Below are 27,975 nucleotides of genomic sequence, written 5' to 3'. Positions count from 1 at the left end.
GGATTACAGGTATGAACTACTATGCCCAGCAGGAGAACTCATTTTATTCCCTGGCTAAAAGATCAGCCATGCCTCACTTTTACCATGGTGGAATAGGGGCTAATTATTGTCAATTCTTTCATTTTTTCAAGGTAAGACAGAAATCTGTATTTTTACCTAAAATCTACAGTGTTCATTTTTGGTAACTAAAAAGAAATCAAATACTATAACTTTAGAACAACTAAAACCCCCTGGGGACCAAGTGGCTAACTGCATGCAGACCTTGGCTCACGGAATTCCTTATTCTGGGATTTCCTTGCAGGTGCACACCACCAATCTGGCACATTTAACTTTGCCCTCTAATTGTTTGCACATCTACTTCCCCAACAAACTATGCCCTTGAGGATAAGGATCATTTAGGGTTACCTTTGTCTTCCCAAGGTGCCTAGCACAGTGGGTGGCTCAAAGAAGCCTCTCACTAAATTTCACATTGATATTTTCCAGAGCCTTGAAGCCAGGGAAGGGTCTGTCGATGGCAGGTCATTCCAGGCACATCAAAAGATAAAGATATTCCAAATGTTCTTGTTTCTAGAAAGGAAAGATTTTACAGATACTGTAAGCCTTAGTCTACATTTGACTTCCTTAGGACCATCTGGAACTCTTCCTGTGATGGCTGCAAAGTCCACTCCATCATTAGCAACACTCCAGCCAGCTCTCAAAATATAAACCTCATCCATAAATCTGGGCTATATATAAACTTTATCTATACCTGACATGTAGGTGAATAGCTAAATGAATTAATTAACTTTACCCCAAAGAGTCCCAACTCAAATGTCAGATGTGACATTTTAATTTTGTTGGAAAGTGAACACAGACCACACCCTGGACCCAGAAAGAAACATGTTTTCTCTAAATGTGAGGCCAAGAAGAAAATTGTTAAGGCTAGGGTGGTGGATAACACTGAAGATTCAGAGACAGCCATCCTAGTGTATGTTTTTTGTTTTTTTGTTTGTTTTGTTTTGTTTCGTTTTGTTTTTGAGATGGAGTCTTGCTCTGTCGCCCAGTCTGGAGTGCAGTAGTATGATCTTGGCTCACTGCAACCTCCGCCTCCCGAGTTCCAGTGATTCTCCTGCCTCAGCCTCCCGAGTAGCTGGAATTACAGGCACCCGCCACCACACCTGGCTAATTTTTGTATTTTTAGTAGAGATGGGGTTTCACCATCTTGGCTAGGCTGGTCTCAAACTCCTGACCTTGTGATCCGCCTGCCTCGGCCTCCCAAAGTGCTGGGATTACAGGCATGAGCCACCACGCCTGGCCCCTAGTGCACGTTTTAAAAAAAATTTTATGCCCATAATCTTTGATCCAATAATGCAACTTCTTGGCATTTTTCTCAAAGAATAATCATGTGCAAATACTTGACTGTAAGGATGTTCACTGCCGTTCTGTTTATAATGTTGAAAATAGAGGCTGGGTATGGTGTCTCATGCTCGTAATCCCAGCACTTTGGAAGGCTGAGGCAGTCGGGTCACCCGAGGATAGGAGTTTGAGACCAGCCTGACCAATGTGGTGAAACCTCATCTCTACTAAAAATACAAAAGAGGCAGGAGAATTGCTTGAACCCAGGAGGCAGAGGTTGCAGTGAGCTGAGATTGCACCACTGCACTCCATCCTAGGCAACAAGAGCAAAACTCCATGAAGAAGAAGAAGAAGGAGGAGGAGGAGGAGGAGGAGAGGAGGAGGAAGAAGGCAGAGGAGGATGAGGAAAATAGGAGGGTTGTTACAGGAGCAGTCACAGAGTACTGGTTTCATGATTATAAATAATGGGAGGTGAAGTCTACTGAACCCTCACTTATATGACAGAAAATGTGCTATGAGCTTTAAGAATCATTACATCATTTAACCTTATTGTTGTGCCTATCTTACAGAGGAGGGAACTGAGGCATAGGGTGTTTAAATAATTTGCCCAAATCACATAGCCAACAAGTGTTCAGGGCAGGGCATTTGAACTCAGTACTCTTTAACACCAGAGCTCAAGCTTCTCCCACAAATTGCACTTCTCCCATAAATATTGAGACATCCACAATAGTCACTGTGCAGCCATGAAAATTATAATCTAAGAGGACATATGATGACTCAGAAAAAAAAGACGATGTATTTTTCAGTGAACAAAGCCTGTGCCTGTCATTCTGCACAAGCATTGTTAGATGAAAATGTCAGAATCCCATAGACATTGCTCCATTAAAGATGAATATTAGGTAAGGATGCAAGGCAATTCCACAAAATTCGCTGCAGGGATCAGTGCCAGGATACAAGGAGTCTCTGCCCCTAGAACTCCGCCATCTCTTCCTGTGCTTCTCACTGTCTCCTCTACTCATCTCTTGCCAACCACCTTCTCCACTAAAGCTTTAGCTTTTGAGGTACAAATTCTAATCCCGTGTTGATATGGCTTGGCTGTGTCCCAACCCAAATCTCACCTTGAATTGTAATAATCCCCATGTGTCAAGGGAGGGGCCAGGTGGAGATAATTGAATCATAGGGGCGGTCTCCCCCATACTGTTCTCGTGGTAGTGAATAAGTCTCATGAGTTCTGAAGGTTTTATAAAGGGGACTTCCCCTGCACAAACTCTCTTGCCTGCTGCCATGTAAGACATGCCTTTGCTTCCCCTTTACCTTCTGCCATAATTGTGAGGCCTCCCCAGCCATACGGAACTGTGAGTCCATTAAACCTCTTTCCTTGACAGATTACCCAGTCTCGGGTATGTCTTTATTAGCAGCATGAGAATAGACTAATGCATATGCCGATGTGCTATTATAGCACCAGTCCTGCATACAATCTAGTTTAATCCCAGGGAAAGAGCAGGGACTAGCCCAGCTGGGCCAGATGTCCACGCCTGTTCCAATCACCTGGGGCCAGGGAATAGAGTTCTGTAGAACTGGTTCAGTAAAATAGGAAGTAGCTCAGATGAAAGCATTGACCATCTAAGTGGTAAGGCTACTTTTTTGGATATAAAAACCATAGTTAGAAAAAAAAAAGATGAGAAAGGCCCACATCAAGTTGTTAACAATGTTTCTGTCTACAGTGTTTGTTTTCTTATTTTTGCTTGTCTGTGTATTCTAAATTTTCTAAAGTGGACATACATCACTTTATACTAAGAGGATAAAAGAGACCCAACCTACATGGAGATTAAAAATGAATGTCCCCTGGCCAGGCACAGTGGCTCATGCCTGTAATCCCAGCATGTTGCGAGGCCAAGGCAGGCATCCACTTGAGGCCAGGAGTTTGAGACCAGTTTGGCCAACATGACTAAAAATGTTTATATTTTTAGTAGAAAAAAATACAAAATTTTTAGAATTTAATAGAATAATACAAGAATTTTTTGTAGAAAAATTTAGTAGAAAAATACAAAATTTTTCTACTAAAAATACAAAAATTAGCTGGGTGTCATGGCACAAGCCTGTAATCCCATCTACTCAGGAGGCTGAGGCACAAGAATCACTGGAACCTGGGAGACAGAGGTTGCAATAAGCCAAGATTGCACCACGGCACTCCATTTGGGGCAACAGAGCAAGACTCCATCTCAAAACAAAATAAAACAGAAACAAAGAATGTCCCAAGTGGGTGCTATTAGGAGACTGAAGGTCCAAATCAAGATTAAAAGTAATTTCAGTGACGATGGAATATAGTAAATGCTTACCAAAGAAAGGTTAGCAGCTGAACAGCAAACCCTACCTGACAGCCCTTGGATTGGAGCAAGCTTCATCATGAAGATCTCAAAGCTGTATCTGGTGGAGATGCCAGGCATTGTGGCACCAGGGCCCACTGTCCCATGACACTGTGCTGGACAACTGGCTCCTGGGATAAGACAAGTCAGAGCAGAGAAGGGCGTGAGTCACGTGGAATATAAGATAGGATTTGAGGAGGCAAGAGACAGTGACCATAAAGAAGGAAAACAAGATGAATGGGTATATTTCAAGCAGTTGACTGAGGAATGAGACAAGGGCAGAGAGAAGTTCACTGGTCTGAAAAATGGCTATGGGGTAGCAAGTATGTAGGGAAGGAGAAGGGGAGGTGAATCTTTTTGTTTTCTTTTTTTTTTTTTTAATTTATTGCTCTGTCACCAGGCTGGAGTGCAGTGGCGCAGTCTCAGCTCACTGCAACCTCTGCCTCCTGGGTTCAAGTGATTCTCCTGCCTCAGCCTCCCGACGAGCTGGGATTACAGGTGCCCATGACCACACCCAGCTAATTTTTTGTATTTTTAGTAGCAACGGGATTTCACCGTGTTAGCCAGGATGGTCTCGAATCTCCTGACCTTGTGATTTGCCGGACTCAGCCTCCCAAAGTACTGGGATTACAGGCGTGAGCCACCACGCCTGGCCCGAATCTTTTTCATGCACAGAAAGGATAAAGTCACAGCAGAAGAACAAAAAAGCCAAGGTTTTTGGACCATTGCAGAATGATGTAATTGAAATAAAGTACAGTTGGTCATACCAAGGCGGGGCAGAGGAGGATAAATAAATCATCGAGCACAGACATAGGAGTTTGAATAAGGCGAGGAAGCACCCCCACTCCAGAGTGAGGGAACCTCAGCCACTGCTGTCCTATTTGCCTTCAACGCTCTCCAAATGATCAGTGGCCACAGGCCTTCCGAAGTACACTCTGCCTGTGACCTATACGAATGCGAGTGTTCATCTTGTATCCCACTTTGTACACGTTCTTCTATCACCTCACTCACCTGGTGAATGGGTATTTATTTTATTACTTTTCACAGAATACTTAATTGACTTCGATAGCTCCAACGAGATTGGAGATTGGAAGCTCCTGGAGATCGAGGGGCTGGGAGTAGCTGACACCATGATTGGACACTTTAGCAGTTTTAAAACATGTCCACGAGTTCTTTAACACTCCCCACATCCAGAGGAGGTATCTAAATGCCCTGCCCTTGAATCTGAGCTGACCTTAGCGATTGGTGGACAATAGAAAAGGTGACTTGGTAGGTCAAAAAGGATAATTTGGGCCGGGTGCAGTGTCTCACACCTGTAATGACAGCACTTTGGGAGGCCAAGGCGGGCAGATCACTTGAGGTCAGGAGTTCGAGACCAGCCTGGGCAACATGTTGAAACCCCATCTCTACTAAAAATGCAAAAGTTAGCCAGGCATGGTGGCAGGCGCCTGTAATCCCAGCTACTCTGGAGGCTGAGGCAAGAGAATCGCTTGAACCTGGGAGGTGGAGGTTGCAGTAAGCTGAGATCACGCCACTGCACTCCAGCCTGGGAGACAGAGTGAGACTCCATCTCAAGGAAAAAAAAAAAAAAAAAAAAGGATCATTCAGCCTCAACCTTACTCTCTTGGGACACTCATCTTTGGAGTCCTGAGTGGCCATGTAAGAAGTGCAAGGATGAGATGCTGTGAGGAAGTTCGGATTACATGGAGTGACCCCATGCAGGGGTTCCAGTTGACAGCCCCAGCTGAGGTCGCAGCCATGGCCAGCATCAACCAGCAGACATGAGAGTGAGGCAACCTCAGTGATGACTCCAGCCTTGGCCACCGCCAGACCTCATCCTTACCCTCAAGAAAGACTGTGTGGGAACCACCCAGCTGATCCCAGTCAACGCTCAAAACAATGACAGATCATCATAACTTGACTGTTGTGGTTTTAAGTTAATAAATTTCAGGGTGATCTGTCATGCAGAAATAGATAACTGGATTAGATATCGTTGGTTCTCAGTAAGTTTCTATTAAATGTCATCCAATAGCAGATAAGAGAAGGTAACATTGTCTCTTGATCTTTTTCTCCCCTTTTGTCTAACTCCTTGCTATTTTGTTCCTTGGTCAGTCTCTCCTTATATCCTCTGTCTCTCTCTATTTTTTTCTCTCTGTCTCTGCAAATTCAGAATTCTCCCCCTTTTTTGTGGCCATGGAAGCTGGAGAAAACAGAACTTCCATCCAGATAGCCAGGGCTCTCTCTATATCTATAAAAGGCCTCTATTTTCTCTCTTTTGGCATAAAGAAACTCAATTCCTTTGTTTTTAACTGCTCCCATTTCTCTGTTCTGTACTGACTTTATTCCTCCTTCCTGAATGATCTTTGAGTCTTCTGTGTACTTTTTAGGTTGTAAAACAAAGAACAAGACACCCTACCCCAGTGATGATCTTGGCTATAACATTACCCTCATCTGGAAAGCGCTGTTATTTTTGGCCACCTTCGGCTCTTCGTTCCACTCCTCTGCTGCAGGAGCTCCGACTCACTTCCCCAGGCAGTCCAGGGGGTCTGCAGACAGCAGCTGCATCGGGAGCTTGAGTGGGAAGATAGCAAGCCGGGTGGTCAGAAGAATCTCTGTGAGGATGCGGCTTCAAATGAAGCAGTGTGGGCGGGAATGCATGAACCCTGTGGCCTGGAGGCTGCCTGGCTCGCCTCACCCGGAGGGGGAGTGACTCATAGAATGCTCCCTGAGCAGCTGATAAAGTATGGAGGCTGAGGGAGACCCAGAAACTGGACTGGAAATCTTCCCCCACCCCCAATGTGAAAGGACGTCTGTTCCATCTGCGTTGCCCCTCAGAGGTGCCCTGACCACTGCCTGACTGTGTCACCCTGGGGCAAGCCTAGGTGGGCACGCGTGAACCGGTTCACACCCTTGCTCAAACACACAGCATCGTGCATGAGCACAGAGCTGCTTGGCAGAAAGAGGAAGAAGCCAGCCCCCAGGAATGGCAAACACGTTGCAAAAAGGACCGCGTGCAGGGTTGGCTGGGTGCACCAGCAGCAGGCCAGGGAATATCATCTCAGGTCAAGGAGAAAGCCCCATGGCCAAAAATAGCTGCCCTTCCCAGTTGCCACAGTGTCTAAAATTATACCATTGGAGATTTATTCCTTTGTGCACCTCACCTTTGCTGGGGGTGGGTCTGGGGAAGACCCACGAAATGTCTTCACATTAAGGTGCAAAAGGTCTGGCAGCTCCACAGAGTTATTTGGGGGCAGGAAAGGAGGGAGGTGTTGAAAGGGCAGGAATAAGGAGAGGAAGTGCTGGGAAGGGACAGCGCTGGGCAGCTTCTCCTATTTCAGAGTTTTACCCTGAAGGAGCCTGGCTGGCAGCTACATCATAAAACTGAGGCCTAAGCAATTTGCCAGTAAATTTGAACCATGCATATAAACAATTCTGATAATTTATTCCTTGAAATGTTTCCTATAATACATTATTATGCAGAGCTGCACATGCTGTATTTCAAATTGCCTAAACTGAAAAAAAAAAAAAAACCGTACATTAAGGGACAATTAAAAAGAATAACAAGAAGCAACATGAGGAAACAGTATATGCATATGCCAGTCAGGCTGGAACACAGAGGGAAGCTGAAGGCAGCCAGGCAGCCCGGTGCAACCAAAGGCTTGGTTTCTGGGGCAAGATTCCCTCGGAAATTCAGGCAAGGACTGTCTTTATACATAGAAGTTTGGATAACTTGACCCCAGAAGATTAAGCAGTAAACAAAATAAAAGCAAACAATCACTATTCGAAAGCCACATCCAGTCCACTGCATCAATACACAACAGCTCCATTGTAAAAGTTCCTAAGACGTAGATAAGAATTTCAGAAAGGTAAGTCCACCCTGCTTAAGCCACCTCTGGGACAGAAAGCGAAGTCCCATGGATGCCCTGGTGGGCTTTAGGAAGGGGCAGGGATAAAGTAGGGAATGGAAGGAAGCAGAACATGAGGAAGGGAGAGAGGAAAGAATGAAAGAGCAGAGCCTGACACTGGGAACAGCTGGTTCCCTCAAGAATAACCACACCTCTACACCATTTGGCAGTTTAAAAAGAACTTCCACGTTAACTTTGCCTTCAAACCTCCAACTCCCGTGAAGGAAGGAAGTTTACTCTCATTTTTATAAAGGAGGGTTGTTTGGATGAGAGCAATTAGGTAACTTGCCCAAGGCCACACAGCTGGTAAGCTGGGGACCATGCTCAGGTCTTGAAACCCAGTCTAACTAACTACAGCCCCCGCTTTGTTTATTCCCACAGTGTTGGGAGTTACAGAACATGGGGATTCAAGAAGTGATCCTGCCAAATCTGCTGAGTAAATTCCTGGGGATTTTAGTAACTAAGGCTTTCCTTCCCCACCTTAATTCATTCATGCACTCAACAGATAATGACTGAGCCTCAACAGCTACTGGGCATTGTTGTGGAGCTGGAGTTCACCTTCACGGAGATTTCACATAGGGGGCTCCTTGACAGCTGATGGCAACTGTCCCCTTTTCAGAGAGCCACTCCCTGACTGTGCAATGCAAATCGGCTCCAGCCACTCTTTCCATCTTCCCATAATACTTAACACCATCTGAAACCATGAGGTTCATAGATTTATTCACTGTATTACTGCTTATCTCCTTCTCTAGAAAAGTAAGTCCTTCAGAAAAATGACCCAGTCTTATTTGAAGCTGACTCTCCAAAATTAGAACAGTTCCTGCACATAATAGATGCTCAGTAAATATTTGTCCAATAAATGACATTGAATACCAAGGAAGGCTTTTTACCAGTGCCTACTATCTTCACAAAATAGTGTGAGACTACTTACATAAATCATTTCATTAAATCAAGATTATATATGCCAAAATAGAAAATATATGAAGAAAATAGGGTTTTAATATTAGTGAAGAAACTGCTTGGAAGAAATAAGGGTCAATTTGAAATGCTTCTATCCTGTGCCACTTAATGCAAGAACAAGGGCTATTCTGTGACATTAAAAAGCAACAAATTTAAAACCAAGAAAAGGAAATACTTTTTAAAGCAGCGTATAATCTACCTGTGGAATTCAGTGCCGCAGGATATTATTGAGGCAAATAGTCTAGCAAGATTCAAGAAAGGATTAGACATTTATATGAATAGGAATAATATTGGCAGTTACACTAACTAAGTTAAAAAGTTACAAGGCATGTCCGTCCTGGGCTCCAGGGCATAGCTGTTCACCAGCTGGAGTGAGGAAGGAATTTCCCCCTGGGATGGAGCATTGCAGAACTGGCCAGATGCATGATGGCTCGTATTTTTGCCTTCTTCTGTAACATAGGCAGGGACCACTGCCAAGGGGAAGTTTCTGGAGTAGATGGACCAATGACCTCTAAACATGGTGTTTCTGTCTTCTCCTTGAACGGTCCTGAGTAGGAGATGGAGGTTGCATGTAAAGTCTTTTGGGATTCATACCTGAGAATTTTTCAATTTCAGAAAACAGAAATTGACGGGTAAAAATAACTTCCCTCTTCCTAATGACAAAAATATTACATGGAATGAAATCATGCCCTGCCTGTAATCTTATTAGCAGCACAGCCAATAGCGCCAGGAGGCTGCCTGAGCACTTCCAAACCTCAGCACATTGAAGTCTTTGTAGAATCTCATACAAGGACATCATCTACCCGTGTTTTACATCCATCTGTCACTGTGCCTTATGCGCATGTGCTTAACACAGGTGTTTAACGAAAATGCATTTCTGCAGATGTGAACAAAGCCTCTCATAATGCTGTCCACTCACCTAGTGAAGCTTCTCTCTTTATTACAGAGTCAATTACACTGCCAGGCACAACCTTTGATTCTTGGTGATGTATGCCATGCATTTTTTTCATTCTAACATGAAAAATCCAAAAGGTAGTTCTTAGCTATGCAACCAAATACGAGTGTTCACAATGGTATGATATCATATTAATGAAAACATTGAAACTAAATTTTGCATTATACTTGCTTACTTTACCAACCTCAGTTTTCCAGGTGTAGACAACACTCAGAAAAAACTGTATCAGTATTTAAATTATTAGAGATACAGGCCAGGTGCGGTGGCTCATGCCTGGAATCCCAGCACTTTGGGAGGCCCAGGCAGGTGGACCACTTGAGGTCAGGAATTCACGATGACCAGCCTGGCCAGCATAGTGAAATCTCCATCTCTACTAAAAATACAAAAATTAGCTGGGCATGATGGTGTGTGCCTGTAGTCCCAGATACTCGGGAGGCTGAGGAAGGAGAATGGCTTGATCCTGGGAGGCAGAGGTTGCAGTGAGCCAAGACTGTGCCACTACACTCCAGCCTGGGTGACAGAGCGAGACTCTGTCTCCAAAAAAAAAAAAAAAAAAATTCTTAGAGAAAGGAAAGTCCTTTCTCTGAGGTATAAAGAACATTCTGGAAGCCAAAACAGAAAGGGAAATGTTAGTTTAAATCTTAAACCAGCAATAAACCTAAAATTTTCAAAGTTTCCTGAAAAAAAAAGATAAAATATATACAGCAAAATGTTGAATAATGTTAATATATGTGTTTTTCTGGAGAGAGAAAGAGAAACCATAGATTCCATTAATATCTTCAGCTATGTTCTCACACGGTATAAGTTAAGAAAGTTAAGAAACACTAATCTAGGTCCCAGTCCAAAAGAAAATTCTCACCAAAGTCTGGACAAAGTCCTTTCAAAGTCCTTTGCAACTTCATGTAAGACTTGTTCCCTTGAACTTTCCTTAAATTAGCAGAATAGTATCAATTAGATTATTTTGGTCAAAAATCATTCATATAGGGTCTAATTCCCATCCAGAGAAAAAAAACCTTAAAACATGTAAGTGTTGAAGGCTACCTGTCATTTTATTAACTGGTTGCAGATAAGCTTTTTTAGCGTTGGCCGTTTTCTCGGTCTAAGCTTTCCTAGTATTTTTTCATGTGGTTATTATAAGAGAAGAGCTTATCTGATTTTTGTTTGTTGGTGTTGGTTTTTTTTTTTTTTTGGTTGTTAATGTTTTTTTTTCTTATAACCACATATTATGAGGAATGATAAGGTATTATAAATTAATAGTGTAAGCTCTGTAATCAATTAGGATGGGTTGAAATCTCACACTAGACTCCAAATAAACCAATTAGTCTCCCCAGGCCTCTCTTTTTTAATCTGTAAAATGGAGATATAATAATATCTACCACACAATGTCTGTGTACAAAATAAATGAGACAATGCCTATAAAACATGTGGCATTGTGCTTGTCATATATTAAGTGGACAATAAATATTACCCATTGGTATGACTATGTATATTTTGCCTATGTATTTATAAGCATTAAGAGTGCATATCCTGTTTCCTTATTATCACATAGTTCTCATACATTTTTATGGGCCCTTGATGCACACTGTGAATGAATTTCCAAAAGGGTTTTGCTAATATATCCTATCATAGCAATATGAGTGTCAGTTTTACCATTCCTTGGTTAAAGATGGGAATTACTATTAACCAGGAATAAAAGAAAAAGACCAAAAAAAGAAAGAAGAAAGCAGGGAAAAAAAGGAAGGCAAGAAAGAAAAGATAATTAAAAAATTTTTTTTAATGTGTACATGTAAGCTTTTGTGTTTCTATATCTAGGAAAAGAAATCTGTGAATGTTCAAACTTCCATTCGACATCAGCCAGTTTCTGTCCAAACACCTTCTCAAAGTGTCGTACTTCATCTTTCAAAAATCCTCATCCTACAGTCACACACCTTGTAGTTTTCCGGCTGAGTGGACTCACAGAAGGGAACTGTGGTTTCCTGGTTCTCTGCCAGATGTCCAGTGGTCCCACGAAGGCCAGAGATTCAACTGCCTGCCACCCTTGTGAAGATGTTGCATACAGGACGATTCCCAGAGGAACTGGGACCTGGTGAGGCCAACATACAAATATTTTCTCGTAAGGTAGGATAATGCAGAATGACACAGCCCGCATCTGACCACAAGTCATGGGAGGTGTAACCCAAGGTGGCTTATTACCTGAGCTCTGAAAGGGATAATCTGGGAGGAACAGTTGGTTTGTGCAGCTTTTCAAGAGACTTAAATAATACCTGGTTTTGTGGGAAGAGAAGGAACAAAAGAAAAGAAAGCAAGAGCCCAGGCATGATGGCTCATGCCTGTAATCCCAGCACTTTGGGAGGCCAGGGCAGGCAGATCACGAGGTCAGGAGTTCAAGATCAGCCCGGCCAACATGGTGAAACCCCGTCTCTACTAAAAATACAAAAAATTAGCCGGGCGTGGTGGCGGGTGCCTGTAATCCCAGCTACTTGGGAGGATGAGGCAGGAGAATTGCTTTAACTGGGGAGGCGGAGGTTGCAATGAGCCGAGATCGCACCACTGCACTCCAGCCTGGATGACAGAGCAAGACTCCACCTAAAAAAAAAAAAAAAGAAGAAGAAGAAGAAAAGAAAAAGAAAACGAAAGCAAGATAACACTTTAGTTGTGGGTACTGGATTTACTGCATGTCAGAGTGGGGAGATTGACAGTGTTGACTTGGAAATATTCTAATGCTAGACAACCAAATGGAGCCTTTTCCTCACCTTCTCCACACCAATGTCTGGCTGGCCCCCTCTTTCTTTTAAAACAGTTTCTGAGGAGGCCCCAAAATTCATTTGATGTCTATATGAGCACTGTTGTATGAGCACTGTTCTAATAAGAAAACTGTGAACTCCCTGGTTTTTTTTTGTTTTTTGTTTTGTTTTTTGTTTTGTTTTTTTGAGATGGAGTCTCCCTCTGTTGCCCAGGCTGGAGTTCAGTGGCATGATCTCGGCTCACTGCAACCTCCACCTCTTGGGTGCAGGCAATTCTGCCTCAGCTTCCCGAGTAGCTGGGACTACAGGCACGCACCACCACCATGCCCGGCTAATTTTTTGTATTTTTAGTAGAGACGGGGTTTCACCATGTTGGCCAGGATGGTCGCGATTTCTTGACCTCGTGATCCACCCGCCTCAGCCTCCCAAAGCCTCCCTGCTTATTCACACAAATCCCCAGATGAGAACTCTTTCCCAGGTGGACATGATTTATAGGGCTGATTCAACAGCTTCTCCTACTTTAGTTACCATGAAGGACTCACATTAAAATGCTTAGAAAAGATGAGAGTTGGGCTCTTTTGACTTTTGCTGGTGTTGTGGATTATCTGCTATATTCCTGAACCGATGCTGGTTAAAGACGTTGAGAGGATTTGCACTCCAAGATGGGGACCACTGGCAGGAACTTTTTCCTTGGCTCTGTAGTCAAGCCACCCACTGCTCCACTTACTACCTGAGTGACGCCAGGCAATCACTTCACCTCTCTAGACCTCTGCCACCTAATTCAGTACATGGAGATAGTCACACCTGCCTTGCAGAGTTATTGTGAGGGAAGCGCCAGCTTCTGGTACATGGGAGATTTTATTTATACATGAACACATGTATGCGTGCATACACACAGATGTGTAAATCAGTTTTTGAAAATCATCTCCATCTTTATAGCTCACAAGGTGATTTTTGAAAAGTCAATCAAGAAAAGAAGAAAAAAACCATTTTCCTCTGCAACAAGAAAAAGCAATTAAACGTCAAATATTAACTGTTCCTGGGAGTAAATTTTTTTAATGGGTTAAAGGCTTGGCCATTATAGACCTCCAATATGTAATTTCTAAGAAAGGACCAGGTAATATATTTTTTTAAATTAAGTGGAAGACAAAATGCTGGAACCAGTGAATCCATTCAGAAAGCACTTTTTTATCCATTTTCAGTAACTTCCCAATTGCATCATGCCTTTTAAGAGGCCCAATTTGTTTAACAGCATTTTATTTTAAACCTTCACTTGTGAAAAGCATTGATTTATGATAGGGCTGATGAAAGCAATGGTGTCTTAAGCAATAATGATTTCAATTATAGGACTTTCACCAACGTGCATTATTCTGATTTGCTCTCCATTCTTGCCACATTTTTATTCACAAAGGAAGGGGTAGGGATAGGTGATGTGATTTTGAAAAGCCCCTGGACAAATTTACTATCAGAAAGGAATGTATAGACAGATGGACTGATGGACCTTTTTTGATTCTGTGAATGTCTTGGATTTTAATATGTTCTGACAAAATCTTCAGCAGCTCCCTGATGAGCCCCTACTTGGTATCATCAGGGTTATTTAGTGCTTAGATTCAGCTCAATTCCCATGGGAGCCACACTGAGGTTGTAGAAATGTGCACACTACAGATTCACTCGAAGCCTAGCACTTAGAGTCTTCTCTTTTTGTGAAGCTGGAGAAAACAATTAAGCTCACACTTAGATCTTTAACTTGTTCAAAGCCAACAGCCACAGAAAGGCATACTAGGCTGGGCGTGGTGGCTCACCCCTGTAATCCCAGCACTTTGGGAGGCCAAGACAGGTAGATCACTTGAGGTCAAGAGTTGGAGACAAGCTTGGCCAACATGGTGAAACCCTGTATCTACTAAAAATACAAAAGTTAGGCGGATGTGATGGTGGGCACCTGTAATCCCAGCTACTCGGGAGGTTGAGGAATGAGAATCGCTTGAACCCGGGAGGTGGAGGTTGCAGTGAGCTCACGCCCCTGCATGTAGAGACATGGCAAAACCCTGTCTCTACAACAGATACAAATATTAGATGGGGATGGTGTTGCTAGTCCCAGTTACATGGGAGGCTGAGGTGGAAGGATTGCTTGAGCCTCAGGAGATAGAATCTGCAGGGGGCTATGATCTCACCACTGCACTCTACCCTGAGTGACAGAGTGAGACACTGTCTCAAAAAAAAAAGCAAAAAAGAAATAATGTGAAGTCAGCCTGGAGTCATATGCAATGGAATTCAGTGCGTCCATCTAAATCTAATTCAGAATGCAACCTAACATGGTGGTGGGGGCGGGGGGAGTTGTTGGGAGGCACAGGGGGCAATCTATCACATTTATTTATAATGGCAACCTGTGAAGGAGCCCTGCCTAACGGGGGCTGCTATTCCTGATAGTCACTATGCACAGCTGTTGACCAAACAGTGCCACAACTTCAGAATTCAGAAATTCATATTGTTATGCAAAGTTGAAGGTTCTTGATTTTAAAGAGTGGATAAACACTGGCCCAATTCAGCCTGCAGGCTGCCTGTGCAATGCTCCCTAGTTGGCGCACAACTGGCCAATCAATCAAGTTATTGAAAGGAAGATAGGCCCAAAACGGCACCATGCTCTGCAAGAACCTTTTTAAAAATGATCAAAGTGGCCGGGCGCGGTGGCTCACGCTTGTAATCCCAGCACTTTGGGAGGCCGAGGCGGGTGGATCACGAGGTCAGGAGATCGAGACCACGGTGAAACCCCATCTCTACTAAAAATACAAAAAAATTAGCCGGGCGTGGTGGTGGGCGCCTGTAGTCCCAGCTACTCGGGAGACTGAGGCAGGAGAATGGCGTGAACCCGGGAGGCGGAGCTTGCAGTGAGCCGAGACTGCGCCACTGCACTCCAGCCTGGGTGACAGAGCAAGACTCCGTCTCAAAAAATAAAATAAAATAAAATAAAATAAATAAAAATGATCAAAGTATTTCAATTCTTCTACTATGCAAACATTTAGTGGGAATCTATTATGTGCTAAGAACCATGAGTGGAGTACTGGGAACACACAAAAAGAATAATATCCATTAGCCCTCAAGGGGATGACAGTCTATTATTTACATATATGAACTATGAAAGATTTTGGGTTAAAAAACTGAGGAGAAATGCAGTCTAATATTGAGTCCCAATCCATCACGTTTATTTTTAGTTAAGAACCTCCTTTATTACCCTTTAGGTAAATTAGTTTGTCCCTATTATCTGCTTTAAAGTATCATTTTAATTTGAGGGCTAGTCCTATGAATACCAAAGTCCATGTAGGATATATTCCTCTTAAAATCCCCAACAGCAATTGGAAGGGAAAATTCCAATCACACCTTGATAGAATTTTTCTCCATCAAATCAACTTTATAGATTTCTTAATTAGGCGCTGATATTAACTGAGCCCTCGCATGATTTAAATCTAGCTTTTAATCTCAGCTATTCTATGCTGCTGTAGTTTTTATGAGAGTTGACCGGCAAATACTTTATGCTTTAATGTCTCTGGAAAATCACCTTAATAATTTTTTAAACTTTTTTGGGGGAAATAGAAGTCCCAAGATGCAAATGAAGGCATTGAGGTCCGGCTATTAGAATTTGTGGTTTAGCACTTGAAAAATTATGTGCCAAATTGCTTTACAGAAGAAAATCAGATCAAAGTTAAGATTCTGTTTAAACTTTGTCATTATTTCTCAGACTCCCTTTTTAAATGTCTTAAACGTGCCTCCGTTGAAATGTATACGAACTTTTTCTCTCTTGTTTTCAGTATGTTGTTGCCATTCATTTCCTTGTCTGATGGCATTGCCTGAAGGAAAAGCTCTCACATATCACCACTGTGGGCAGGATATGGAAACAGCCAAAACAGGTGGTGCACTGTGCTAAGAACTCAGCATTGAATTGATTTAAACACAGCATTTGATACATTCTCTACCTTAATAAGAGGCAATTACAGGAGACCTCATTTCTTCGTTGCATGAAAGTCCCAGTCAAACTTGAGCGTACAGTTCCCTTTTCCTTCCTCTTCTTATCAGCCCATCCCCGCGAAGTTCTTCCCAGCGAGCATTAAATCATAGGTAATGTGCTCTACCTGCTCTGGACACTGGATATTGTAAAGCATTGGAACCTTTTTATTTGCTTTACAGGGATGACCATTCTCATAAAGTCATTGACTTTCTTAATTAGAAGCTACTTTGGGGCTGAGCGCAGTGGCTCAAGCTTGTAATCTCAGCACTTTAGGAGGCCAAGGTGGGTGGATCATGAGGTCAGGAGTTCAAGACCAGCCTGGCCAAGATGGTGAAACCCCATCTCTACTAAAAATACAAAAATTAGTCGGGTGTGGTGGCAGGCCCCTGTAATCCCAGCTACTCGGGAGGCTGAAGCTTGAACCCAGGAGGCGGGGGTTGCAGTGAGCTGAGATGGCACCATTGCATTCCAGCCTGAGTGACAGAGTGAGACTCCATCTCAAAAAAAAAAAAAAAAAAAAAAAGAAGCTACTTTGCCAATTTTCCTCCAAATCCTTTATGTGATAAGTAAAGGAGAAAAGACTGGGAGAAATGAGGTGACTTGCCCAGAGTCACGCAGCCAGCTCCTGTGACTTCATGGTCTAGTCCTCTCTCCACCTCCTCTCTCAGGCATCACAGGAATAACAGTTCTCAAATTGGAGTTTTAGGTAGGCTTCACAATCAACACTAACTTATTATAAAGGGACAAATGGGCCCTTGTTTTATGCCAAGTGCCATGCCCATCTTCAGAGATTCAACAATGAACCAGAAGCATTCTAATTCTGATCCAATCCTGACCTGCTAATGACTCTTCCTCGCTGAACTGCTTAACAGAATCACTCCTGGCCGAACATCACACAGAGTGTGAATGTGGAGAGGAAACAGAACTTTCATCTCAACTCCTCCTCATTTTACAAAAGAGAACACTGAGGCCCCCAGAGGTCTTAAGAGTGAGTTCATGTTAGAGGTAGGCCTAGAACTCACAGTGCTGACCCCCCAGTGAAGCTCTTTTCACTTGAATACATTCATCTAATTCAGAATGCATCTATCATGGGGCCCATTCTATCACATTTATTATACATATGTCCTTTGTCATCTTTCAGGTAAGTTTGTTTCTCCCTTTGCTCTGCTTTGAAGCTCCATTTTAACTTGAGAACTAGTTCTTTAAATGCCAACATCTACATAAGACACATTCACATTAAAATCTCCAGGAGCAATAGGACGATGGTCCGTGGGACCCAGAGTTTAGGCACCTATGCGATGGAACTACAATGATTGGCAGTGTGCCTGGCAATAGCACGCACTCATACCTCAGACAGATTCAGGGCAGATCCGAGGAAGTAGTATCATAAGCTGTGGTCAACAGAGATACTATGATGAGTGTTTGGACTGTCTTCATACTAATGTAATGTTTGCACTCGCCACAGATACACTTAAAATACTAGCTACAGTTTATATATTTTTTCAATTATCTTGTAATTCAATCGTATTCGGTAATTTCAGCTGAAACTATAGATGGAAACTGGACCCATTAAAGAAGGAGTTAGATCTGCCATTTTTTTTTTAATGTGATCTTCCAGTAAGCGGCCTCTGGATATAACTACAGAAAATTAACACAATAAGTAAAGCATTATAGAACAGCTATTAACTGATTACAATAATAAAAACCAAATGGGGGCCTTAATTCTGCCCCTCTGGGAAAGCAGGACAGATAAAATAAACAATAGAAAAAAAAGCATGGAATAAAGGATAATTGATTTTAAACAATAACACAGATACCTCCCATTATGTTTAAAAAGATACAGATCTCTATCTATTTTGGGAATGATAGGGGTAAATTCTTATTTCACCTCATTAAGACTTAAGTTTGATACTAATAGGGGTGCTTTCCAGGCTAACAAATTGGAAAAATTAAGGGGTGCTGACAAGGAGGTTCTTAAATGATACCAGGCACATGGCTGTAATGACTAAATTTACTGTTTTACCAAAATTAGGAGCCCTTCTGGTCTCCCTCAGAGGAAGATAGAATCTAAACATTCACAGTTCATGCTCCATCCGGGTGGAACAGGAAGTAGCATCCAATAAACTCAGCAGTCAAGGCAAAGGCCAACCCTAATAGAGGAGAGAAGACAGGGTTTCCACTACCTTGGGCAGAGGCTGGGGAGCCCTTTAATGGCACCCCCAGTACAGTAATGCCTGTTGACTAAATCCTAAACTTCTTGAGCATGTTTGGGGTTAGTTCTATGTAGAAATTCATAGTAAAGTCTTTCCATTTGTCATCTAAACATGGCCCATGTTCCTGCCTTCAAATCTGGCCAGAACCTAACAGCTTCTCTTTTAAGTGCCTGCTTAGGTGCCAAGTGTCCAACTAGATGCTTTCCAGAAGTTGTCTCTGATTCTTACATTATCCTAGCAGGGAAAAGATGCTCAATTTAGAGTTGAAAAAATGGAAACTCAGGGTGATACAGAGATGTGTTTGAGATCTCACGGTTTTTAAGCTGTGGCTCATCCCAAAGGCCACCTCTGCTTGGAGAGGTTCACCATTCCACCTCTCCACGTGTAACCAAACACTCTTGCTAAACATTGCTATTTTTCCCCTCAGTCTATTTTCACATATTGTTCTAACCAGTCTAACCCATGGAACCAATTCTTTTTGCATGGCACATGCAAAATCCCAGGTTAGTTTTACTTTTCCCTGGCAGAAAGCCAGCATAATTAAAATGAAATGACCACTTCTATGTGAGAAAAAAGTTTAGCATTTCCTAAAATGGAAAAATAAAAACTCTTATGCAAGACACTAACTTTTAAGGTGGCAGAAAATAGCGAGGTAGTTTTTTATGATTTACTAAATAAATCAAGGGTGATTCCAATTTTTATGGTTTTGGTCCAAGAATTGAAGGAGAGTTCTCCTGCTGTGAACCATGGGTGTTATGACTCAAAAAGAAGCATCAGTAGATAAGTAATGAGGCTGTGTGTACAGAGATAGAACATTCTTGTATACAAAAAGGGTAAGACGTATTCAGCACTGAGCAGGGAGGACGGGGAGCCATACATTGGGACTACGGTACAGAAGGTTCAGGAATGGAGATTGAAAGTTGAATCCAAAAACACATCTAAGAGCCAGAGCTTATCAAAAATACAGTGTATTCCTAGCAGTGAAATATTGAAAGCCTTCCTAATGAAGAATCTTTTTAAATAATTTGGAAGTTCTAATCCTTTGCAATAAGACAGGAAAAATAAAGAAATTACATAATTTTGGGAAAGGAACAGAATGATCATTATTTGCAGATAATAATGTGATCTACCTCGATGATTCAAGAGAATCAAATTGACAAATTGTTTGAATAAGAAACCAGTAAAGTGGCAAATATGAAAAAAAATGCTTAAAATGTTGAAAAAATAATGTTGCTTAGCGAAGTCATGAAATTGAATAGCGAAACTGCATGCACAATAACACTGAATAAATGTGAGATTTTACTGAGAAACTACCTGATGGAACTACAACTTTATAGAAGTTCATATGAAAAGATCGATGAGAAGGCATGGTTTATTTCTACCTGAGAAAACCTGGTTTTAAAAAGACCTCTAGGCCAGGCGCGGTGGCTCATGCCTGTAATCCCACCACTTTGAGAGGCCGAGGCGGGCGGATCACGAGGTCAGGAGATCAAGACCATGGTGAAACCCCGTCTCTACTAAAAATACAAAAAAATTAGCCGGGCGTGGTGGCGGGCACCTGTAGTCCCAGCTACTCGGAGAGGCTGAGGCAGGAGAATGGCGTGAACCTGGGAGGCGGAGCTTGCAGTGAGCCAAGATCGTGCCACTGCACTCCAGCCTGGGTGACAGAGCAAGACTCTGTCTCAAAAAAAAAAAAAAAAAAGACCTCTAATCCACTCACATTAATCTATAAATTGTACTCTCTCTCTCTCTTTTTTTTTTGAATCAGAATCTCTCTCTGTTGCCTAGGCTGAAGTGCAGCGGCTGTATCATGGCTCCTGCAGCCTTAAACTCCTAGTCTCAATTGATCCTCCCACCTTAGTCTTCCAAAGAACTGGGATTATAGGTGTAAGCCACCGTGCTTGGCTTAAATTGTATTTTCTAACATTTAAACTTGAAACTGGATGCATTCTTATGGAATAACAAATAAGAAAGCATCATCCAGAATACCAATCTTAAAGAGGGAGAGCTTACTTTACTAGACATAAAACCATATTCTTGAATTACAATAATAAAAACAGAGAATTTTGGCAAAAATGATGGAGACAAAAAGATAATAAACATGAAAACACAGAAACAGGCCCAATAGCATACATTTAGATCAATAAGGAAAAGAAATTTTAATGACCAAAAAAAATTCCAGATAAATAACATATTTAAATGTTTTTATAAATAAAAGGAGCCACAAAAGCACTAGTAGAAAATATAGGTTAATACTGATTTTACTCTGGGATAGGCAAAGCCTTTTAAAACATAAAGCAGAAGGAAGAATAAAGGAAAATATTTATGTACTTAAATTCATCAACATATCCATTAACAATTAAAAACCAAATGACAAAATGGAGAAAATGTTTGCAATATATGATAGTGAGAGAGTTGATAAACTTAATATGTAAAGAACTTTTATAATGTAATAGAAAATTAATGAAAATTTCCTTGGAACTACAGGGCAAATGTTAAATAAACAAATATTTTAAAAAGCATGCAAAATGACCTGCACACAGAACAAGACAGAGTCAAGAAATGTAAAGAAAGTTAGCATCACAAATAATCAACATAATACGAAGCACAATGGGATGCTATGTTTCTTATCTTTTGGGGGGAAAGAGTTAATTATGGTTCCTGAAATCTTTGTTTGTTCGCATGCACCCTGAGTGAGAATATAAATCGGCAGCTTTGGAGGGCAACTCTACAAAATGTAGCCAAAAGTAAAACAACAAAACAGAAAGAAGGCTTTGATCCATGATTTTCACATATAACAACTTATCCAGAGGAAATGAAGATACACAGGAAGATTTTATAAGGGCAAAAAGTTACAAATGGTATCAATATCTAACTAGAGGTTAGAGGAATGAATGAGTTACAGCCTCCACAGATAAGGAAATGCAATTCTGGCAGAGAAATCATGTTGTGGAGGCTGGGCACAGTGGCTCACACCTGTAAACCTAGCACTTTGGGATGCTGAGGTGGGTGGATCTCTAGAGCTCAGGAGTTCGAGACCAGCCCAGGCAACATGGAAAAACCCCATCTCTACAAAACAAACAAACAAACAAAATTAGCTAGGTGTGGTGGTGCAGGACTGTAGTCTCAGCTACTTAGGGGAGCTGAAGTGGGAAGATCGCTTGAGCCTGGGAGGTCGAGACTGTAGTGAACCCAGATCGCACCACTGCACTCCAGCCTGGGTGACAGAGTGAGACCCTGTCGCAAGAAAAAAAAAAAAAGAAGAAGAAGAAAGAAAGAAAGAAATTATGTTTTGGAATAGTTTTAACAAAATGAACAAATATTTACTATGACTTATCAAATGGGAAAAGCAGTTTGCAAAATAGTACACTACAGCAGGGCCTGCACTATAGTTCCAAACACACAAATATATGTGTGCAAAAAAAGTAGAGGAAAAAAATTAGAAAATGTCTATCAAAGTGTTCACAATGATTATATTTAAGTGGTGAGATCAGAGGCAATTTTTATTTACTTCTTCATGCTTTCCTCTAATTTCCAAATGTCTTACAATGGCCATGAATGGTCACTCTTAACCACTGTACCTCTTTGCAACTAAACACCAATATTTTCTTGTGTTTGTTTCAGTCCTACTTTGCCAGAAATGTGCAGGCGTCAGGTGGATTACCTGGAGAAGATGCTACAGGAGAAAGTGAACCCGGACCGCGAGGCCTCTTGAGCTTGTGAGTCTATGCCTTCACCTTGTTCTGGCTTTTTTTTTCTTTTCTTTTTTATCTGTTCTCAGAAAGCTTGCAGCTTCCAACACCATTTTATTTGCTCCTCCTGTGAGTGACAGACCAGTGTGTCCCAAGAATACTTAATGTATTTTGTGTCAGGGGCCTGTGGGTCAGTAAGGTTATTAATAAACATCGCCTCTTGTTCTAATTTAGGTCCCTCCTCTCCTTCATGCCTCTCCTCCTGCCCTGCTTTTCCTTTCGCTTCTCCTTCTGTCTGACCCTTTTCCCCTTCTCCCTGATATAAAGCATTCAGCCTTCATTTCAGCTCAACTTCTGGCACTTTTCCCATGACGCTTTTTTGATGTTGGGTGGTGCTGTTACGTTTTCATGGAGAATTTAATTTCGGAGGAAATGCTTACCGTCCTAAATCAATTTTATGCGGGCTGATATGATGCTATGATCTGACAGGCATGGGAGGGTGAAGGGATCACTAAAACTGAGGCAAAATGTAGATGAGGAGGGAGAACACCTTTTTTTTAAAACGAATTTCTGTTTGACAAGATTCACTGACTACAAAATTAGCCCAGAACCTGAGAGGTCAGTATCATCAACCCTACGTAAAAACAAGTGACGTTTGAAGGCAGAAGGCATATTTGCATTTTGGTATTTTTTTTTATCTTTAATAAGACAAAAAGAATTTAACAAGTTTATTGTGTATATTTGAATATACGTATATCAATTTTATGTTCCATTAAGAGTTTGATTGACCACCTCAACTTACGTTTAGATAAGCCTTGTTTTATTTGTGCTGATTTTATTATACAAATGGAAGTGGCTACATTGCCATCATCACTACCAAATTCTCACGCACACACTCTTCAAAGTCCCCGAATATTGTCCAAATCCTGTTTAATTTTTTTTTAACTTCTAACATTTTCTAAGTGCAACTTCAAACAGGAGGTTGTTTTGTAAACTGAAAAAAGTCAACTCCCCAGCAATACACACACACATACACACACACACACACACACACACACACAAATGCATGTGCTCTTTTCAATTTACTAAACTTCAGTTACTTTCTTCTAAAAAACACAATATTGCATCTCCTATCTGAGCTCTATGGGAGTTACATGTGCCAATGGGAGTTTACTTAACAATGAGGAGGCAATATTTTTATATAGGAAAATATGTAAAGAGAAATGCATAATTTTGTGTTGAATTATTTATACTTTTCAAATTATTGCATTTTTTCATATTCAAGAACACATTATTTTTTAAATATAACCTAGACCACTGTTTTCAGAATGAGTGGTATGAGTGATGTCATGTTTTAACACATGATTAATTTGACTTCAAACTAGGGTCCTCATATTGTGAACTACTTTTTTTAAATGAGGAAATGACAAGAAAGCTAAATTTATTAAGGAAAAAGATAGTTTCCTTTTTCTAATTTCATTATCATTAAACATACTAGTTTTATAGCATTAACAGAATTGCACCTGATTTTTGGTCTTTCCCACATTGAGAAAGAAAATCTGTGGGAACTCTGAATGAATTAGGCATTCAACTTCTTAACGGTCACTCTTAACCACTGTACCTTAACAGCCAGAGAGGCAGGATCCTAAACTCAGCTAAAATCTCCACTGGAAATAGTCATACTTGACTGAATGTCTAATTTGGTTCTTTGTTTTCTCTTTATTTTTCCATTTTTCTTACGATTAGATCATTCTTACCTGTTCTATACCAATAATCAAAGGGTGAGTATAGCTTGAAATGTGTTCTGTTAAATGTATAGTCATTTGTTATTCATGGAATAATAGTTAAGTTTTTTTAAAGATAGTATTTTTCTTAATATTCATAGGCTCGCATAAGCATTATTAGGATATGGTGGGGAAGAAAAGATGAAAAAGAGGAAAGAAGCTTTTACTGAGTGCCTACTAAGTAGCACACACCACAACAGTTGCAGGCATTCGCTCACTGGTGCATGTATGGTGTGCTAAGTGCTTTCTGATGTTGTCCTCACAGCATTACTGTGAAGTTACTGTCTTAACCTTAGGATATATAGATGAGAAACATGGGGCTTAACGGCCACATGCCCAAGATACACACTTAGTGTGGCACAAAGCAGGGATTCAAACCAAGGCTTTGCTTGTCAAATGACGGCACTTCCGATGATTAGGAACAGGCTTCATTGTTTACAGCTGTGAGGGCCATGACTCCAAGGAGGAAGGATTAAATCCTGGTGTTTGCTGCAACCAGAGCTTCTAAGCTGATTACTTAGAAGATATGATTTGGGGATATCTGAGGGGCCAAAAAGACCTTGCAAATAATCACATGAGATAACACGCTGGAAATCACTGCGAAAGGTTTAATACAGCAATCATCATATTAGCATGACAATATGTGTGGGATACATGATAACACCCATAACAAATGTGATTCAACTTGGATGTACCAGCAACTTTCAAAAGATGAGCATCTTTGTGCCTTTGTTTTACCTATCTTAAATTTTCTATATTTAAAGGTCATTGGTTCCAAGATGCTCCTTTAAATTTTGATAAATAAATGTTCTGAAGATCATCTATGGGGAATTCTTCCCCCTCACATAATAAGGTTGGATGCAAAGGACGGTTTTATGCCCTGTAGCAGACTTTTTTTTTTTTTTTAATGCCCACTCTGTTTTAGCTGCTTCCAAGTCCCAGCCTGGGATCTGCAGGTTGTGGGACAAGGATAAAGAGTGTGGTGAGTATCAGGCTACAGTTCTCAATGCTCGAGGGATAAGATTTCTTATGAAAACTGGCAGCTTTTTTGTTCTTCCTCAGCCTTTTTAACACACAGCCAGGTCTCTCTGTTCAGCTGCGCCCACTGTGCTTGTGACTGTACCGGGCTAAATTTATGCCACTGACAACCCCCATTGAAGTGTCTCGGTGGCACAGAGTCAGTGGGAGTTATGTGTATATAAGCACCGGCAGACCTTGGCCCGCTGAGTGTAATAGCATATCTGCCTTGGGAGATTATGGGTATGATATGGACCATGTGTAATGGATAGGGCAGTCTGTGTACAAATTTCAAATGACTTGCTACACCCCTTTAGGACGGTTGCTGTCAAAAGTATTAGCACGTTACACACACAACAACCACATATCATATTACACATGGCCCCTGCTCCTACAGAATGGCTCCTCCCACCTCTTGCAGTAGGTAATTGCTTCAGGGGTACCTATTGAACACATTCAAAGGAGAAAACACTGGTGAATTTGATTCTTTGAGCTCGACTGTTTTAATATAGAAAGAGGAAAATACCAACTGTGTTTAAATTAGCACGGACAGAAGTTCAAAGGGAGTTACGTGTAAAAGATATCTCTGGAAGATTTAAATTTTCAACCTGATAAGAACTGGCTTTAACATACTGAAGCTGAACCCAGGGGAGGGTTACATGGATATGCACCTAAAAATCAAGACATTCCCTGATGGCAAAACTTCACTTGTGATGTAAACAGAAAGGTAGGAGGATGCAGAAATTTTCACATTGTGAACGATGTCTAAAACATTTATTTTTTAATCATATATTTTTTGAATGAATCTGCCTTAGGCCTAGGAATCTACAAAAGTTGAAACAAAATGAAGATCTGATTAGGAAACACTAGCATTCCTTGGTTAAGCTCCTTTTCTTGCTAAAAGTAGACAGTATCCCCTCTCAGACTGGTGTAGGCACAAATTAAGCAGAATGCATTCTTCTTTTCTGAGTTGAGAGTAGACTTAAGTGTGTGTCTTTCTGGTCTTCCATGATAAAAGAGGCATGATAGATTAGGTCAATAAAGACACTGATGCTATTGTCGTTCACAGAAAGATTAGTGGCAAAATGACCACCACGGAGATGGTCTGAGGTTGAATGTACACAACTTCTCTTTCCATGGTCAGGACCTCTTTTTTATAATCATGTTGAAAATCTGTTAACATTAGGAGCCATGGCATTGATTGTAGTATCTGCTTACATGCATGTCTATAACACTATGGAAACCCATTCATCATATTCTCAATATATCAGCACCAAATGTAATCCGGGCACAGCATCAGTCTCTGGAGCTACAGATATAAACAAGACACTACCCTCTCCTTAGGCATCTTGTTTCGATTTATTTTATCTTCATTAATAAACAGTGCATGCTATGTGCCAGGCACTAGTCTAAGTGCTTTATATATCTTAACTCATTTAATCATCAAAACAACCATATGTGATAGTTACATTATTATCCCCATTTTAGAGATGAGGTAATTGAGGCACGGATAAGTTAATACACCTAAGGCCACACACCAGTATATTGGCAGATCCAGTACTTAAACCCTCGCAAATCTTATTCCAGAGACCCTGCCATTAACCACTACTTATGAGTTAACTAAAGAAATAAACATGCAACTATTTTCAACATAATCACTAGTGACACCAAAGACCCCAGAAACTCCAGAAGCCCTGGCATCTGCAATATTTAGTTCAATGACTGGGGAAAACTGTAAAAAAGAAAAAAAATGCTAGTAAATTTGTAAAGGAACAAAATATAAAAGAGACAGATTCTAAAAGCTACTACAAAGCCAAAACAAAATGAAATTTAATGGGGATAAGTGTGAGACGTTCTTAAATGCAATAAATCCCTTGTACAAGCCCCAGATGATTAAAATTTGACTCCAGGATATGGAGGCTCTTCCTTGATGAAAGGCTCCATTTAAAGCCAATCACAGGGTGCAGTGGACAGACACTGTCCCTGATGGTCATGTAACTTCTGAGTAATTTACTTGTTTTGGGACACTTCTTAAGAGACTGGCAAACCAAGGCCAACTCAGGGAAGCAAATCTCTTGAGTCTATGTCATATGCAGAACTGGGAACTTTAGCCACTAAAACAAAAGCAGTAGATTGAGGGGCATGAAAGTTTTCAAAGATTTAAAGGTCTATCATATGGTAAAGGGATGAGATTTCATTATATTCCTTCTGAAGATAGAATCAGACAAAAGAGAAAGATATTTCCAATACATCAATTTTTGCTTTCATACAAAGAACAAAGCTTTCTAAAAACAAAGTTCCCCAATAGTAGCAGCCTTGGAGGGCATGAGCCCTTCCCCTCCATCTCTCTAGTTGGCCCTGGGTGAAGGCAGCCTTCACCCAGACCTTCTCACGTTTATGTTACCTTCCTTGAATCTGCAACTCCTGAACTTCGCTCCATCTGCATCTGTTTGATCATCTGTCCATCTCCAGAACTCTGGGTTCAGTGGAAAGTTGGACCAATGCCCTCCAAACTTCCTTCCAAGCATAGAATTCCATGACTTCTTGATTCCATTATGGAGCCTTGAATTCCAAAAAATTTTAAAAGCAGATTATCTGTTTTATAGATGGAGGAGTGTCAGAGTGCTGAGTAACCAGCCAGAATGAGAGGCAGACAATGACTCCCTCTCACATCTAGATTCCTGCTCACACTTGAATAACTGCTTCTACACAACCAACCTTAACATCGTTACAGAGCACCGTAGTCCTAACCTTATTCCAGAAAATTGGTCTGCTCCCCAGTGGCCACTAGATCATTTAGCTGAGAGCTTACTATCATTTCTAAGTTAATTTGTGAGTTAATTGTAAATGTCAGGAAGCTCTGACATTGCAAAAAATGGTAAATTGTTGAGATAAACCAGGATCCGAAAAATCCTAAATTGAATAAAGTTTGTTTTTTGACCAGTTTTTATCAGAAATATATGTTGACTTGTGAAGGGCCTGGAATGGCATCATATTTGAGTTG

At 41.2% G+C, this 27,975-nt stretch overlaps 1 long non-coding RNA gene across 1 annotated transcript; it reads right to left on the bottom strand.

Moving 5' to 3' along the window:
* Positions 1 to 446: 446 nt before the first annotated feature.
* On the bottom strand, positions 447 to 27,476 carry LOC129482029 (uncharacterized). The gene is made up of 6 exons (XR_010120988.1): positions 27,376 to 27,476; positions 11,450 to 11,604; positions 9,486 to 9,577; positions 6,147 to 6,272; positions 3,710 to 3,832; positions 447 to 567 (listed from the first exon to the last, which is right to left on the bottom strand). It is a non-coding gene; the product is annotated as an uncharacterized lncRNA (long non-coding RNA).
* Between the last annotated feature and the right edge of the window lie 499 nt (positions 27,477 to 27,975).

The sequence above is a fragment of the Symphalangus syndactylus genome, chromosome 5 (genome assembly GCF_028878055.3).
Source record: "Symphalangus syndactylus isolate Jambi chromosome 5, NHGRI_mSymSyn1-v2.1_pri, whole genome shotgun sequence".
Classification (NCBI taxonomy): Eukaryota; Metazoa; Chordata; class Mammalia; order Primates; family Hylobatidae; genus Symphalangus; species Symphalangus syndactylus.
The sequence above is the reverse complement of the archived record's forward strand: the minus strand, read 5'-3'. Positions and strand labels throughout refer to the sequence as shown.